Source organism: Acomys russatus, chromosome 19, assembly GCF_903995435.1.
Source record: "Acomys russatus chromosome 19, mAcoRus1.1, whole genome shotgun sequence".
NCBI classification, from domain to species: Eukaryota; Metazoa; Chordata; class Mammalia; order Rodentia; family Muridae; genus Acomys; species Acomys russatus.
In genome coordinates this window covers 52,169,710-52,185,672 of record NC_067155.1, presented here as the reverse complement: position 1 = coordinate 52,185,672, position 15,963 = coordinate 52,169,710, and the positions used below count along the sequence as shown (strand labels likewise).

General features: G+C 52.3%; 1 protein-coding gene across 9 annotated transcripts in view; it reads right to left on the bottom strand.

The window, feature by feature from the left end:
• Positions 1-15,577, bottom strand: part of Pitpnm2 (phosphatidylinositol transfer protein membrane associated 2) — a 129,689-nt gene extending 114,112 nt beyond the window's left edge. For all 9 annotated transcript variants that reach the window (XM_051161452.1, XM_051161459.1, XM_051161458.1 and 6 more), the window contains exon 1: positions 15,507-15,577. The gene's annotated coding sequence lies outside the window, so the exon portion shown is untranslated. The remainder of the gene's footprint in view (positions 1-15,506) is intronic.
• Between the last annotated feature and the right edge of the window lie 386 nt (positions 15,578-15,963).

Below are 15,963 nucleotides of genomic sequence, written 5' to 3'. Positions count from 1 at the left end.
GTTAACGCTTCATTCCTTTTTATGGCTGAATGCTCCACCGTATGCACGGACCATGTTCTGTTTATCTGGCGCTGCAGAGTCCAAGCTGTTCTACCTGATCTAGCTATGATCTCCGGCCCTGCTGTGGACGCTGGAGAGAAGTTGCAGCAGCCTCTACTTCCACTTCTCTCCAGGGTGGCCCACGCAGGGGACTCACTGGTCACGTGGTAATTGTCCTCCACAGCTGCTGCTGCAGGTTCACATCCCACCACCTCCTCCACATCCTCTCCAACACTTGTTTTACTTTATTTTTAAAGGTTTAAGGTCACAGGCAAGTCCAAGATTCTGAACAGATACAACCGACAGGATGTGTTGCCATGGCCCACAGTGGTCAGGCACCCACTGTAGACCGGTAACCACCCAGCACAGAACTGTTGGTGTAGTCAGGAGAGTTTCCGGCTCCTGCTTTAGGGCTCACTGGCTGTGTGACTCTGGACAAACACTTTAACCTCTCTGAGCTTCGGCTACTCTCACTGTGGAAAAGCAGCTCATGTGGAAGTGTCACATCCCCTGACTCTAGAGTCTTATCATATAGTCTGCAGGATGACACATAAGAGGGAGGACGGGGCTGCTTCCTCATCCTTGCCCTATCTTTTACCATAAGCATGAAAAGGGCTAGAATATTTTCTCTTCCACCTCCTCTTCCCTGCCCTCAAATGGAGAAGACAAAAGAAAAAAAAAAAAGAAAAACAAGTAGTGGGGGAAATCTAAATGTTCTCCAGAGGACAACCTTAGCAGCACACATGCACATGCGCACGCACGCATGCACGCACATACACACACACACACATACACACACACACACATACACACACACACACACACACACACACACACACACACACACACGCAGCTATATGACACTCATCCCCCCCCCCCAATCATAAACTCAGTGTCCCCAATCATGTCATCAGATCCAAGCAAGTAGGGCATGGATCCTTATTGTGAAACACGAAGGTCTAAAGAGGTAAAGCAACCCCCAAGTTACATAGCACCCCCAAAATGGGGTCTCCACTCTTCTAGACCAGTCTAGCCAATACAAGAGATGGTTGTGGGCACTGTCCACACATAGGGCCACACCCCAGAGACAGGCCTGCTGCCATTACACTATTACTCTGTCCCTGTCTCTGTGGTGTGAGAGTGCTTTCCCTCTATCGAGAGGTAGAGAGAGGGGGAGGGAGGGGGAGAGGGAGAGGGAGAGAGAGAGGGAGAGGGAGAGGGAGGGAGGGGAGGGAGAGAGAGAGAGAGAGTATGTGTGTGTGTGTGTGTGTGTTCATGCTGACCAAGGTCCTGACTGAGAAGTTCCAGGAAGGAAGTAGGGCCCCTGTCCTCACTGCTAGTGGAGGCATGCATCCTTATGGGCCACAAGCTGGCATCTCCATAGTGACGAGTGACACAGGCAGTGGGGCTAAAAATAGAACCTCTACCTGACAAAAGCCCTGTCTGTCCAGTTCCAGCGGCGTGGGACGGACCAAGGTCTCAACAAGAGAGGCCCTCGGGCCATCAAAAGGGTGACAGCGCACCCACCTCATCCAGGAGAGCAGCTCAGCCTTGGACAGTCCTGAGCAAATGGGCTGTGTGGGTGGCTCGGCAGGCCTGCGGTCGCCAGCTCTAGTGCAAGCAAACTCCCCTCCGCAGCAGGCCCTGCCCAGCGACGGAGCTCCTCTCAGCCTGTGACAGGCTTCCAACCCAACATAGTTCAATGCTCAGACCAGCTCCCACAAAGGAAGCTCAGCAGGCTATTTTGTAGGTAACCCCAGACCTGCTCAACCCCAACATGGGTACACAAGATGGTAAGCTATCCAAAGCAGTAGTCAGTGCAGAGCTGCCGGGTGGCCAGCATCCAAGACCAGGAGCCAGGGACCTTGAGGACACTGCCTTCCCTTTGGCCTCCGCATTCTCTTCTCTGCAACAGGGCTGACCACAGGCAACCGTGTAGTAACGTGAGTACACGGCATGGAGCAAATGGTGCAAAAAGCACACAGTGCCGTGAGAGGGGGTATGCTGTGATAGTGGGCTAGCCTGGAGACTTCTGTGAACGGACATTTCCACGTGCAGCAGCTGGACACTGCCACATCTGCTAGAACCTCACACACGGACAGCAAGCTTAGCCTGGTCCAGAAGAGCCCAGGGGTGAAACAGAGACACCTGGGACAGAACCTTTGCCAGCGGCAGGAGCAGAGCAGCAAGCCAACAGCTTTGGCTGTCACTAAAATACAAACACGGCGGCTATAAAGCTCAGTGCAACGATCCTTGCCCAGCATCACGGCATCCTTCTCCATCCTCCACACTGAGGGGATGGAAAGTTGCTTTTGTTTTGGTTTGGTTTTGTTTTTTAAGGTCCATAACCAGGAAATGCCACTTTTCATTTATATATTCTAAAGTGACTTGATTATTTAAAGCCATTTTACTTTTTAGTTACTTAGCTTTAATTTTATGTATGTGGGTGGTCTGCCTAAATGTATGTCTGTTCCCTGTGTACGTGCCCAGAGGCTAGAAGAAGGCATCAAACCCTCTGAGACCAGAGTTATAGATGGTTATAAGCCACCGTGTGGACGCTGGGAGTCGAACCTGGGTCCTCTGGAAGTGCAACCAGTGCTCTTAATTGCTGAGCCATCTCCCCAGCCCTACTTAAAGCCTTTATTAAAGTGACAGAGAAACACTCTCGGAGTGAGACTACTTCACATGGGCTCTGTCCCCTCAGATTTTCACATGTGCAATATGTCACAGACTTCAGGTTCCATGTCACCAAAGTTTTCTGCCTGTTGTGAACACCTCCCCGTTACCGCCGATTCCACCCCCATGCGACGCCACCACTCCTCTCTGGATGTCAGAGCTTGGCCTCTCTCAGTACCTTGCCTTGGTGGAACCATGCAGTATTTTTTGTGACTTGCTTGCTTCACTGAGCAGAACAGCCTCAAGTTGAATCTGCACTGTCCTGTATCACACATCCATCTTGTGGCTATACATACCTGTTCCATCTTGTGACAGACTTTATAAAACTACCTGACTTTTAAATCATCTTTGTTAACTTACCATGAACGTCTATTACTTTGAAAAGTTGGGTGATTTAATTGTGTCTGGGTGTGGATGGGTTTGTACATGTAAATGTAGCTTCACAAGAAGGCCAGAGGCGGTTGATCAGGAGTCAGCGGCAGCTGAGCCTGATGAGGGTGCTGAGAATTGAACTCAGGTCCTCTGCAAGAGGGGCGAGTGCTCTTAACCACCAAGCTCTCTCTCCAGCCCTGAAAGTTTTGTTTTTGTTTTTTGGGTTTTTTGTTTGTTTGTTTCAGGATTTTTGGTTTTTTTTCTGAGACAGGGTTTCTCTGTGTGCAGTGCTGGCTATCCTAGACTCCCTTTGTAGATCAGACTAGCCTTGAACTCCCAGAGATCTGCCTGCTTCTGTCTCCTGAGTACTGGGATTACAGGCATGTACCACCGCACCCAGCTGCCTTGAAAGTTTTTAAAACTAGGAAAATAATTAAAAATTTAACTTAGGACTAAAGAAAGAAGCCACTTGTTCCCCTCTCCCTCTCCCTCCCTCCCTCTCTCTCTCTCTCTCCCTCTCTCTCTCTCTGCTTCTGCCCTCAGTCTCAACCTGTCAACCTGCCAGTCTCTCTGTGTCACCATCCCCCTCCTGCCAGACCCTCTGTGTCGCCCTCTCCTCCTCTTCTCTGTGATCTCTAGCATGGATTCCTAGCATGACTATGTTATGGCAAGTCCACAGAGGATGGTGAGCAGGACTAGCCGTTCTCTGTGGTCTGGGTAGATCATTAAGTATCCTTAATCATGAATGGGAACCACAACTGGCCTCGCTGGCCACTGAAAATGAGCTTCCCAAGTCCCCTGCTCCTCAGGCACCCAGACAGTTAATTAGGATAATGAAAGCAAGTGCGACTTTGTGAATTCCAGGCTGACTTCCTGCTCTCACTCGGCTACCCCAGAGGCTAGTGATGTCATGTCATTCACTCCCCCAGTTACGGGTGAGTACCAATGGACAATGATCCATGGGGCACGTGTCCCCTGTGTTCCCTTCCATTACCTCCTGGGAATCAGCGGAAACGCAGGTCACTGAGAACCAGGACATCTGCCGACTTCTGCACCTTGTTCCAGGTCCTCAGGGAAGGAAGGAGTCACCATAGATCCAAGTGAGTCCCTCCAGAATGCCCTGATGGGGAGCCTGAGACCAACCTACATACCTGAGACAGAAAAGCCCAGTATACACCCAATCAGGGTGACAGTGCATGCCCAAAGCCACCCTCACAGGTCATCTCCCACCCAGCATCCCTAGAGGTGCACACGGAGGTGTGATTATTAAAGGCTTCTGGCTCTCCATCTCCTGGCTGAGTATCATTTTTCCTTTTTGTTTTCAAGACAGGGCTTCTCTGTGTAGCTCTGGCTGTCCTGGAATCTGCTCTGTAGACCAGGCTAGCCCAGAACTCAGAGGTCTGCCTAATTAATGTGCCATTACCCAGCTCATTTTTCAACTAGAAGTAAACTGAGGCCAAAACCTCCCTGACCCAAAAACAACCAAACAAAATATGGCCTATCTACACGATGCTGTTCGCCCCTGAAAAGATAGGCAATTCTGGCACATACTATAAGTGACTCCTGAGGCCATGACACCAAGTGAAAGAGGCCAGTCCCAAAATGAGGCATGGTGGCACCAATATGACATCCCTACAGTAATCAAATCCATAAAGACAGGAAGTAGAAAAACAGTTACTGGGGGCTGGGGAGGAGGGTGAGGAACTGTCTAATGGGGACAGCGTCAAGTGGGAAGATGAAAGAGCTCTGTGGATGGACAGTGGGGACGGCTACACGGCCACCTGAGTGCGCTCTTAAGGCTGTTAAACTGTACGCTTAAGACGGTCAGCGTGATGGGTTTTTATATTGTGTGTATTCTATCAGAGGGAAAAAGGAACGAGCCTGACATATGTACAGCTTGGTGGGCGCTGGAAATATGACGCTGAGTTACGAAGAAGCCAGACACAAAAGGTCACACGTTATGTGATTCTGTTTACAGATGTCCAGAAGAGTTGACTATGGAAACAAAACACCCATTCCTTGTCGCCAGGGGGCTGGAGGAGCACAGGGACTGCCAATGGGTGTTGGGTTCCTCTTTTAGAGTGTCCTGGAAAGAGAAAGAGGCTGGGTGTGTGCCACTGTGAATGCACTAAATGCCACCGAGTTGTTTCCTTTGGAAGTGTTTATTGAATGCCACCATGCTTCACCACATGACTTCCCCTGGAGAAATGTAAAGATGCGTCTATTCTCCCCACATAGAGAGGGCGCCAAAGGAAGGATTTCACACACTCCGGCTGGGCAAACCCAGCAATCATTAGAGTTATTTACAAGATTGTGGGTGACTCAAAGGCAACTACACCAGTGAGAAAGTCCACTGGGTGACAATGCCACTGAAGAGTCACACATGCTACGTGGACAACTCACAGAAAGATGCACCTCTGAAGAGACTCACTGGACACCGGATGGCAGTTACCCCACCCAAGTGCACTCGCTACCTCTCCCAAGGTGACCTCCCAGTGGGGAAGGGACCTGTGAAGATCCCCTTGAAGGCTGTGGACACCAGCAGCAGCAGGACATTCGTGGGCGTCCCCATTCCTTGAGTGTGAACAGATCCAATCACAGAAAGATCTCCAGTCAGGGCCACAGCAGCGATCAAGTGCAGAAAGAGACCGTAGCTACGCAACCTGCCGAGTTAGAAAGAGGAAACCCTCACATGGCTGCACTCTGCTGTGCTCCTCTTTTCTTCCCAGACCCTTTCTTAAGTTTTACGTCGGAGCCCACTCCACCTTCTCTGCACCCAAAGGCTGGGATCCTGGATTTCCTAGTGCTCTGTCAACATATAGGGGGAAGAGGAGGAAGCTGGCAATGTACAGCCTAGAGGAATAGGCGGGCCCAGTCCTCAGGCTGTCGGCCTCTTCTCTGAGTCCAGAACCAGCTCAGGCACTCGGGGAACTCCAAGAGAAATGGATCAGCCCGTACTGTCTGACTCAACTCTTAGGCCCCAGAAGTTAAACCAAGAAGCCAGCAATGCAAGTGTGACCTCAGACGATCAGTGAAGCTCTGCAGCTCTGAACACACTGCCTGGGCATCCGGGACATATCCAACTCCTGCCTGAGGTGCCTGCCTTGGTTTGCTTTCTGTTGCTGTGGTAAACACCACAGCCAAAAGCACCTTGTGGAGTGTGGTGGTTTGAATAAGTATGGCTCCCCGTAGACTCATATTTGAATGCTTAGTCCCCAGGAAGTGGCACTGTTTGAATGGGTTAGAAGGATTGGGAAGTGTGGACTTGTTGGGGGAAGTGTGTCACTGGGAGCGGGCTTCTGAATGCTAAACCCTGAGTCTCTCTGTCTCTGTCTCTGTCTGTCTCTCTGTATCTCTGTCTGTTTCCGTCTCTGTCTGTCTCTGTCTATCTCTCTGTCTGTCTCTCTATCTCTGTCTCTGTGTGTGTGTCTCTGCCTCTGTCTGTGAGTGTCTCTTTCTCTCTCTGTGTCTCTCCCTCGCCCCCCCCCCCCCCCCCCCCCCCCGCCTATGGATCAGGCTATAGTCTCAGCTACTGGTCCATACTTGCCTCCATGCGCCTCACCATGACCACAGTGGACTAACCCTCTGAACACTGTTAAGCAAAGCTCCCATTAAATGCTTTCTCCTATAACAGTTGCCTTGATCTGTCACTTTTCACAGCAATAGACCAGCAGTGACTAAGATAGGGAGGGAAGAATTCAGGTCAGGAATTCAAGCAGGAACCTGGAGGCAGGAACTGAGGCAAAGGCCACGGAGGAGTGATGCTCACAGGCTTGCTCCTTCTGGCTTTCTCTGCTAGACCAGGGATGGCACTGCTCGTAGTAAACTGGCCCTTCCCAACCAATCAGTCAGGCAAATGGAGGCTTCTCTTAAATGACTAGCTTGTGTCAAGTTGACAAAAAGCTAAACAACACAGGGCCTGAGTCCATGGTTCCTAAACTGGGCCTACCACCTCACTTTCTGTTTGAGGTCCTCGTCTCAGCGGGTCCAGCCTCCTCCTCTCCTGGCTGGCTGCCCATTACCACCTTCACCACACCCTGGGTCCTGTGCGCTCTCTAAGGAGGAAGACACCAAGAAGACTACACAAGCACAGGAGAATGATGGACGAGAGGACCCTGGGCTCCAGAGGTGTGGCCTCCTCTCCTGAACAAGGCCAACCTCACTCAGAACTTTTATAAAGTCCCACCACACACCCCCTCTAGAAAGGAGGCTACATACCAGAATCCATTGGCCTCCTGTGTTTTTTCTTCAGGGCAGAAAAAAAAATATACCACCTACTCCCAATTAACTCATCTCCCCAGGACCTCTAGACACACACCCCTGTGCCTGACCTCCGACCTCTGGCCTCCAGGGGCACATGGCTGGAGGAATGGACAACAAGATCAGGATTTGGCCTCAAAACTCCATAAATAGATAGGATCCCAGTGCACATGATCCTATCTCAGGGAATCTGCTGTCAGTCTACAGAGCCCTTTGGCCTCTTTTTGGAAAGCAAAAGCTTCAGAACAAGCAGAAGAATTCTATTTCCCTCTAGAAAAACAAAATACAAAAAAAAACAAAAACAAAAAAAACCCACAGAAAAGAAGCAACACACACAAACTCAAACCTCGAAGTTCTTTGCACTGTTTAGACACAGCCAGATCAGGAAAACATTGACGGATTCAAAGCAACAGCAGCATCACCCAGAGTTCGGTGACTTACGGCAGCGTGACTCAACACAGACAGGCACAAGAGGAATCGGAACCTCCATACGCCTGCAGTCTGAGCCCGTAGCTAACACACTGAGTGCTGGGGTCTAAATTATGACCTCTGAGTCACAGGGTCTCCATCTGGGAAACAGCACTGGTAAAGCATGGATGACTACCAGTGGTGACCTCAATCCCTTCGTGGTGCCGTTTTTTGAATCAAGCACAGTACCAGGGGCTGAAACATCACACAAAGGTGGCTAAGTGGCAACTGGCTCCTTACCTTTGCCTCCCACACAGGCCCAAGACACCAAATCAGCACCAAGCCACTCTGTCAGGCACCAGTGACCCCAAGACAAACAGGCTACATCCCCTCACAGTGTGTACAGCAGGGTGGGCAGACCTGGGTTCCCTGTGGTTGGGAGAAGAGCAGCCTCCTAGAGGAATCTCCATAGCAGGAACTCTAGAGCCCAGCCAGAGTAACTTGGCGGGGCATGGTCAGGACGCTACTGGCATGTACTCAAGTAGCCACCACACCAAGCCAGGCCACCAGCACAGCCTCTAGCGAGTAGGACAGCTCAGATTTTACGAGCTGACTGAGTGCTAATCCCACGCCACTGTCCTGTGCCAGCCCCTATGATCCTGGGGTTTCTAGGACAGGGAATGTCATTGCTCATTATGGAAAGGTCAAACTCTTACATTTTTCCCAGTGCTCCTCTGGCTCTCCTATTTATTTGACTCCACATTCCCTCCTCTCCTCTGGCATCCCACCGTAAAGTCAGACAGACCATTCTTCAGGAAAGGCCTTGGCGGGGTGGGAATAACCAAGGTGAAATGAAAACAGCGGGTGAAGTCAGGAAACGTGACTCCCTCCTGCCCCAGGAGCGCAGGACAAGCGGCACTGGTCAGCGGTCATCACCATGAGCTCACGATGCTTCCGTGAGTCACCCACGGCTGGCAACTGTCATCAATCTAGAGCTCCCAGGCACCGTACGGGCTAGAAGCTCGGCTGCTTGCTGATGGCAGGAGTCCGTGACACACATCCCTTGCTACTCCAGCAGCCAGTGCTCAGGCTCTGTGGCGCCGCCAGGAGTGTAAATTAGCGAGCTCCTCACTACCTTAATACAAATCGTCCTCCGGGCCAATTAAATGTACACTGCTTCAGGAATCTGCTTCATTGTATTGGAAAATGTCAAGCAACGGGGGGAGATGAAGTCTCGGGTGATGCATGTCCAGTTGACAGCTGAGCAAGGGGGAAGTGCTGTCGGAGCTGAGGCTTTTGTTATTAATGGTGTTTTAGTGTTGGGTTCTTAAACACACCAAACAAATTTCCTTAGACTGGTAGTTACTGCCTGCCACAGGGAAGACTGTGGGCCTCCCACCTCCCAGATGGTCGAACCACAATAAACGTTTGGCCTGTCAGATGCACAACACTGACGAACTAATTGAAATATGCTGCTAAGAGCAAACCCCAAATAAATGTGAAATCATTGTTTCCTTGTGCTATAGCCCACCGAATCGCCTGCGTGTCTGGCTGGCCCTGTTGATGGAATGTGCCTCCCCGCCAGCCTCACTGATGTGCGGTTTTCAAAAGACTTAAATGCTTTTTTTTCAGTGTGATTACCCAAGTGAGGAAAAGTCTAATTGCAAGAAAAGAAAAGAAAAAAAAAGTTTGGTTTTTCTCCCTCATTGAAAAAAAAAAAAAAATTACTGCAAGTGAAGAGTCGGTTCTTACAAAGTGGTAAGAAAAGCAATTACGGCCCTGGGCAAAGGAGAGGCCGTGTGTGCGCCTCCTCAGGAGAGATAAGCAGGGGCTTGACCAAGGGCAGCCCTGCCCCTGCACCAAGGGGAGCTGTTCCTCTTGATGGTCACAGGAATGACCACCCACTTATACTCAATGCCCACTTCTGACAAGACACTCGTGTCCCCATGGGTCCTCCTCAGGGGGCCAGGAGGATGATATAGGGTCTGACACCCAACCCTAGGAGGAAAACAGAGGGAAAGAGAACAGATTGCTAGGGCAGGCCCAGGCAGGAAAGGCCCTTGCCAGGAGCCACTCTCTAAAACAAGCTACCCAAGCCCAGGGGGAAGGGGCAGGAGTAATCTGGAGACCCATGAACTTTGAAGAGGAGTGCACAGCATCTCTGGGAAGACTCTGCTGTGAGTCTGAGCTATGGAAGCTCCAGCTTGGCCTGACCACCCCCTTGGGAAGACCACTCCTTTGGCTGAGAGCCCGTCCCCCCCCCCCCGGAAGCTTGTAGCAAGAGCCAATTCTGACACAGGTGGGTGCTGGGCTGTTGTCACCCCGTGTGTGACCACCTGGACACTATCCAGCAGGAAGTGGGACTCTCTGGGAGAAGAAGGACAGGTGTCCCTTCTTCAGCATCTATAACAAGCAAATGTGAGAGTCGGCCAGCGGCTAGGTCCTGGTCTTCCACTTCCATTCACGGAGAACACTAAGAGCATGCTGCAGCAAGATTCCCTGAGGTGGACAGATGTCCAGGACCGCAGGACCACCATTATTGAGGGACTGACTGCATACTTGTGAATGAATCTAGTCACTCCTCCTTCTCCAGGTGGAGAGATGGCTCAGAAGACCCACGCTAGGTTCCCAACAGCCATGTCCTGTTGGTTCACAACTACCGCTCCCGACGCCCTCTCTTGGCCTCCCCAGGCACAGCACACATCACTGTGTGGTGCACGCTCACACAGACAAATAAACATAAGTAAAAATAGATTAAAAAATAACACAAAACCAGATCTACTTGTAACTCCTAATCAAGGCTCCTAATGTCTTCAAGGTCATTTCCCAACTTCTGCAGGTGGCAAATGTAGGTCGCCTGATGTGCAGGCTCCCCACTGAGGAAGAACAAGGTGACGACGTTCAACCTTCTGTTTCCGCTCTTATATTGTAAACAAGTACCCTTCCGTGGCTGGTTTAGTGCCACAGTTTTTTGTTTTTTTCTTTTTTGCATGTCTGTGAGTTGTGTTGATTTTGTCGTTTAAAATGCCCCCCGGCACCATGCTGAGGTGGTGTCTGGCGTCCCTGAGCACAGGTTATGACATGCAAAAAAAAAAGTGTGTCAGATGAGCTCCCTTCAGGCCTGAGCTGGTGAGCTGAATGTCAGTGATCAGGTGATGTACCTTAAGCAAGATGCCTTCTCACAGAAATACGCACGTCAAACCAGGCAATGTGTCGATTACCTGATGAAAATGTCATGGACAGAGGCTCCCAGGAACCTAACCCTTCATTCTCCCAGGCAAAGGCTCAGTGTCCCCCAGTCCAGTGTCCATTGGGACTTTGGGCAACAAGAGTACTTTGAATAGGCCACCTCAGCTGTCCAGGTAACCATGCAGCATGGTGGATTTCACTCGTACAGCGGTGTTCCCGCTGCAGGGCCAGCTGCTCTCATGCCTGCAGGTGGTCGTAATGGCCAACAGGAAGAAACGAGAGCTACCAGCTTGGGCCCTGAGTTCAGAATCAGCCTCCGGGTCTCCCCTGCTGCACCCCACCCATGATTCCTTGCTTGCTCTCCATGATAGAGAGGCAGGGCGGCAGAGTGAGGTCACTCCGGGGGAAGCTGTGCGGAGCAGGCAGGACTTCAACCAGGAGCAGGTGCTGTGGTGCTAATTCGTCAATGTGTCATTTCTCCCAAGGTTGTGTGTGGCTTGGGGTTTTGGTGTCTGTTACCAGATCTTTGCCTGCTGGTTAACTTCCATTTTTATCCTCTGGCAAGGGCAATTGTGGATATGACTAATTTCAGCGAACGCCAGCCTCGCTCCTCCTCACACACAGCTCTTTGTGTCCACATCATAAAGGTTTAGGAGAGGTCTGTCACATCGTTTGCTGGGCTGGGCCTACGGAAACCAGCTCCTTCTATTCATTAAGGCCCAGAGCAGAGCAGTAAGTGCCGACGCTGCCGCCTAACTCAAAGGTACAAGAGGACTCCTTGGCAAACAGGGACCTTGGCTCCAAGCTGGCAGTGTGGCCTTGGGATATCCCTGCCTCTCATCCCTAACAGTCCCAATCTACCTCTGGCATCGTCACGTGAGACTTTCGCCAGCCTCCCCCATCAGGTTTCAGAGCAGTCTCCCACTCCCTGCCCCAGAAACCCTCCTCTGGTGGGGTCATGCTAACTTGCACAGAGTTTAAACAAAACCCTATACATTTATGTCTTTATCATTGCTGTGACCGATCAAAATTCTGCCTAACCGCCACTCCGCCTGTTCCCTGGCCCGCCCGTGATGGGACCCTCTCTGCGCCCCCATACCTTTACTACTAGAATGAAATGAATCCTCTAAACTATAAGCCAAAATAAAACTTTTGTCTCTTAAAAAAAAATTCTTCAACTATAACGCCTCTGAGAAGTCATGCCTGGGGACTTTCTTCTAGCCACACTAGGAGTTGGCGTAAGTATTAGGTGAGATGCTCCTTGTCATATTCAGCTCACACCAATCCACTGTTTTAGGGAGACTTACCGCGATGACTCACACAGAACATAGATGATCCAGGTGTGACAGCTTAGACCTCAAACCCCAGCATCCCATAGGCTGGGGCAAGAGGATTTTTGAGGCCAACACAGGACCGCTGACTTCCCTCTTTCCTTCTTGTTACCACAGAAAAAGCAGCCTGGTTTCCCAGGGAAGACGAAGTGTGCCTTTCCCTAAATTCTAAACAAACAAACAAAAACCCCACAGAGACTAGAGAGATGGCGCAGTGGTTAAGGCGCTTGCTTCTCTTCCAGAGGACCTCAGTTCGATTCCCAGCACCCACAAGGCAGTTCACAAGCTAGCACAAACAAGTTATAATCCACAAGCTACAGGCATCTGTCACTTCAGCCCCAGGGGAGCCAACACCCTCTTCTGGCCTCTGTGGACATGAGGATGCATACAGTGCACAGATATGCATACAGGCAAAACACCCAGAGAATAACTTAAATACACATTTAAAAATTAATCACAAATATTTTTCACGTGAAACACTATAAGAAGCTGTCAACGGATGGGTAAGGCCTATGGTTGGGTTTTAGAACTAACCAGATGAGAATCTATCCTGACTCCATTCAAAAACATCCCTGGATAGCCAGGAAAGGGTTAATAACCATTAACCACATGACCTGAAGAGAAGCTGTGCAAAGACCACCTAGCTATTGGGGACCTAGAAGCAGGGGGGTCCTATTAATCAGTTCCGAGGTCACTGTGTGCAAAGCTGAGATCTGGTCCCTTGGGGTGGCCCGCCGCCTGGTCATCAACATCAGCCTCTCCTGCCCAGTGGCAAATGGTGCTGCCCAGGAGCCTACCCCTGCCCTCCCAAGCAGGGCTATGTGGTGCCTGGGCTCTTCCTAAAGCAACAAGGTAGCAATCTTGAAGCAACAGATGCTCCCCTCTGCTAACCTCTACAAATAACTGCACATACATCTTCATGGGCTCTTCTTAAAGATTCAGCTGGGAAGCCTCAACCAGATGAGCTGTTTAGGAAATCTGCCTGTAGTACGGCCGGCCTCTGGGCAGGGAGGAAGGCGGTGAGAGAGAGCTGTAAGAGCTATACAGTGGAGGGCTCTCGGCAGTCATTCTCTAGACAATGTCTTCCCAAGTGACTACTGGGTGTGACGCACTGGGGGACAGAGGAACAGGATTTAGCCCCGACCATCTGGGACGGTACAGTCTAGCAGGGAGGCATGTGGAAACAGAGGTCCTCATTTCATTGTGGTAACTCAGATTAGGCCAGCTCAAAGGCGGAGGGAAGGGATCCACCTCCAGCCAAGGCCAGGGATAAGCTCAGTGTCCTTCAGGGAAGAGGTGAAAAGGCACACAGGGGCTTGGAAGAACTCAGGGGAAAGTGGAGGGCTGGAGGTTAGAGCACGAGAAATGAGGCGTCCAGAGGGGAGACAGCTCCGAGAAATAGGGATAAATAAATAGAGGGTTTTTGTTTGGTTGGTTGGTTGGTTTGTTTTGTTTTTCAAGACAGGGTTTCTCTGTGTGATAGTCCTGGCTGTCCTGGACTCTGGCCACAAACTCACAGCCATCCACCTGCCTCTGCCTCCCAAGTGCTGGGATTAAAGGCATGCACCACCACGCCCGGGCATGAGTAGGGAATTTTTGATTCCATAGGAGACATCCAAGAAGAAGCAAAGCCATTCAACTGTGTAACTCACACTGCAAGTTCAGGGAGAGGCAAACACAGAACCCAGACCTCTGGACTCCTCAACGCTCGCCCATGCGAGCCTCTTGTGGTATTCACAGGCGCAGAAGGCAAGGAAGGGAAGAGAGCTAGCTTCGCACGCCACATTCACCACCTGGAGGACTGACAGCCAGGCCGTGGTCATCTCCACAGCAGGGAATGTGCTGTCTCAGTCATTTGGCAAAGTCACTCCGTCCAAGAGCAGCCCGTCCAAGTCACTGTGTTTCTCTGCAGTGGGAGTGGTCTGGGCATCTACTCCAATCCCACAAAACAGTTTCTTCACAGGAGAGCAGAGGGAAGAAGGAAAAAAAAAAATTGACCACAGCAGTCCAGGAACCAGATAAGCAACGGTCAGAGAAGCAAGTGTCAGAGGGAATTCTGCCGGAGCGGAGGTTGGCTCCACACAGTGGGGCTGCCCAGGGTGGGAGGCCAGCAGTGAAGCAAACGCCACCTGGGAGCACTGAAGCCAGCGGAGTAACTACGCTAGACACAGAAGTACCTAGAAGGCAGGCAGTGATAAGAGCAACACAGATAAAAGTGGTGGGGGTTGGAGGGGTTCAGAGCAGAGAGATGAGCCCTGGGCTGGGTGGTGGCTGCCATACAAATGAAGAGGCACATTTATTACCTGGATAGGGTACCAGGCTACCCTATCAGTTGGGGGTGACTCTGAGATGGGGCAGAGGTCAGAACTGTTAGTGGCCAAAGGATGTCCACTCTTCTGAAGAATCCAGACTTGGGAGGCAGGTAGGCCTACCTCAGAGTTTCAGAAATAAAGAGGGGAATAAGGGAGGAATCTCAAGGCAGAAGCAGAAAGACTAGTTTGGGGTGTGGGGTGGGGGGTAGGAACAAAGCTAGAGGCCTTGCCTTGAAATGGCATTTATACAGAATTTTTACTTGGGATGAACATTTAGGTTGGGGAGAGATGGTAGTTAGTATACACTGGGGGAAGGGGACATTAAGTTTCCCTCTGGCAAGCTCCTCATCAGTCTTTTCCACTGCTAAGAAAGAATGTGGGGTGGGTGGAAGAGGAGGTCGCCCCACGCATCTTAAGAATTTAGCATCTCTCAGGACATCAGGAATGGGAGCTTCGGGATGGAGAGGGACCACACCCCATCCTTAGGCCCCAGTGCCCACTCAGCCCGGCAAGACCGCAGGGATGTCCTGCTGTATGGATGGATGCAGGAGAAACCCAGACCACGGCTCTGCCCCGCACTTGCTGCCAGCCCGAGAGAGTAGGGGGCCTCCTGGGTCAACCCCTGCCCTGCAAACACACCTGCGCCCTGACCTGCTGTGACACTTGTCACCGGGGGGGAGGGAGGGGGGGTCCTCCACAACTGAGGAATTTAGGAAATCAACATTAATAGTACGACTAGGAAGGGGGTGGTCACGAAGCGATACCCGGGGCGAGGGTGCCGCGCCTCCCACGGTTCTCCCACGCGGCGTCCCCAGGGCCCGACAGCAGGGCAGCAGGCCGCGCGCACGGTTGCCCGGCACTGCGGGCTCCCCCGGAAGGGCCACCGTCCGCCCGCCCGCCCGCTCGCCCGCTCACTCACCCGCGCTCCGGGCTCCTCGGCCGCCGCCTCACGCCGCGTCCCGGGCAGCGCGGGCCCCACGACCCCGGCCCGGCCGGCTGCACCCCGTGGCCCCGCGCGCCCCCGCCGCCAGCTGGCCCCGCGCAAGCGTCCGGACGGCGGCGGGCATGCTCCGGGCCGTCGGCGGCGGCGCACGTGCTGGCGCGGGGCTCGGGCCGCCGGCCGCTGTGGCCTCGGTGAGCGCCGGGCTGAGGGAACGCGGGGCCGGGCCGGCTGGAGCGCTCTGAGCCGCGGCGCCGCCGTGCCCCCACGCGCCTCAGCGGCCGCTGCCTCCCGCGCGCGCCGGCCGGGCTCGCATTCCCTCAGTGGAGGCGGCGGCGGCGGGCGGCGCCTCCTCAGGCCGCGCGGGGGAGCCGCGGGGGCGCGTCGCGGAGGAGCCCGGCCGCCGCCTGCGCCGGAAGAGCCGCTCCGACTCTGG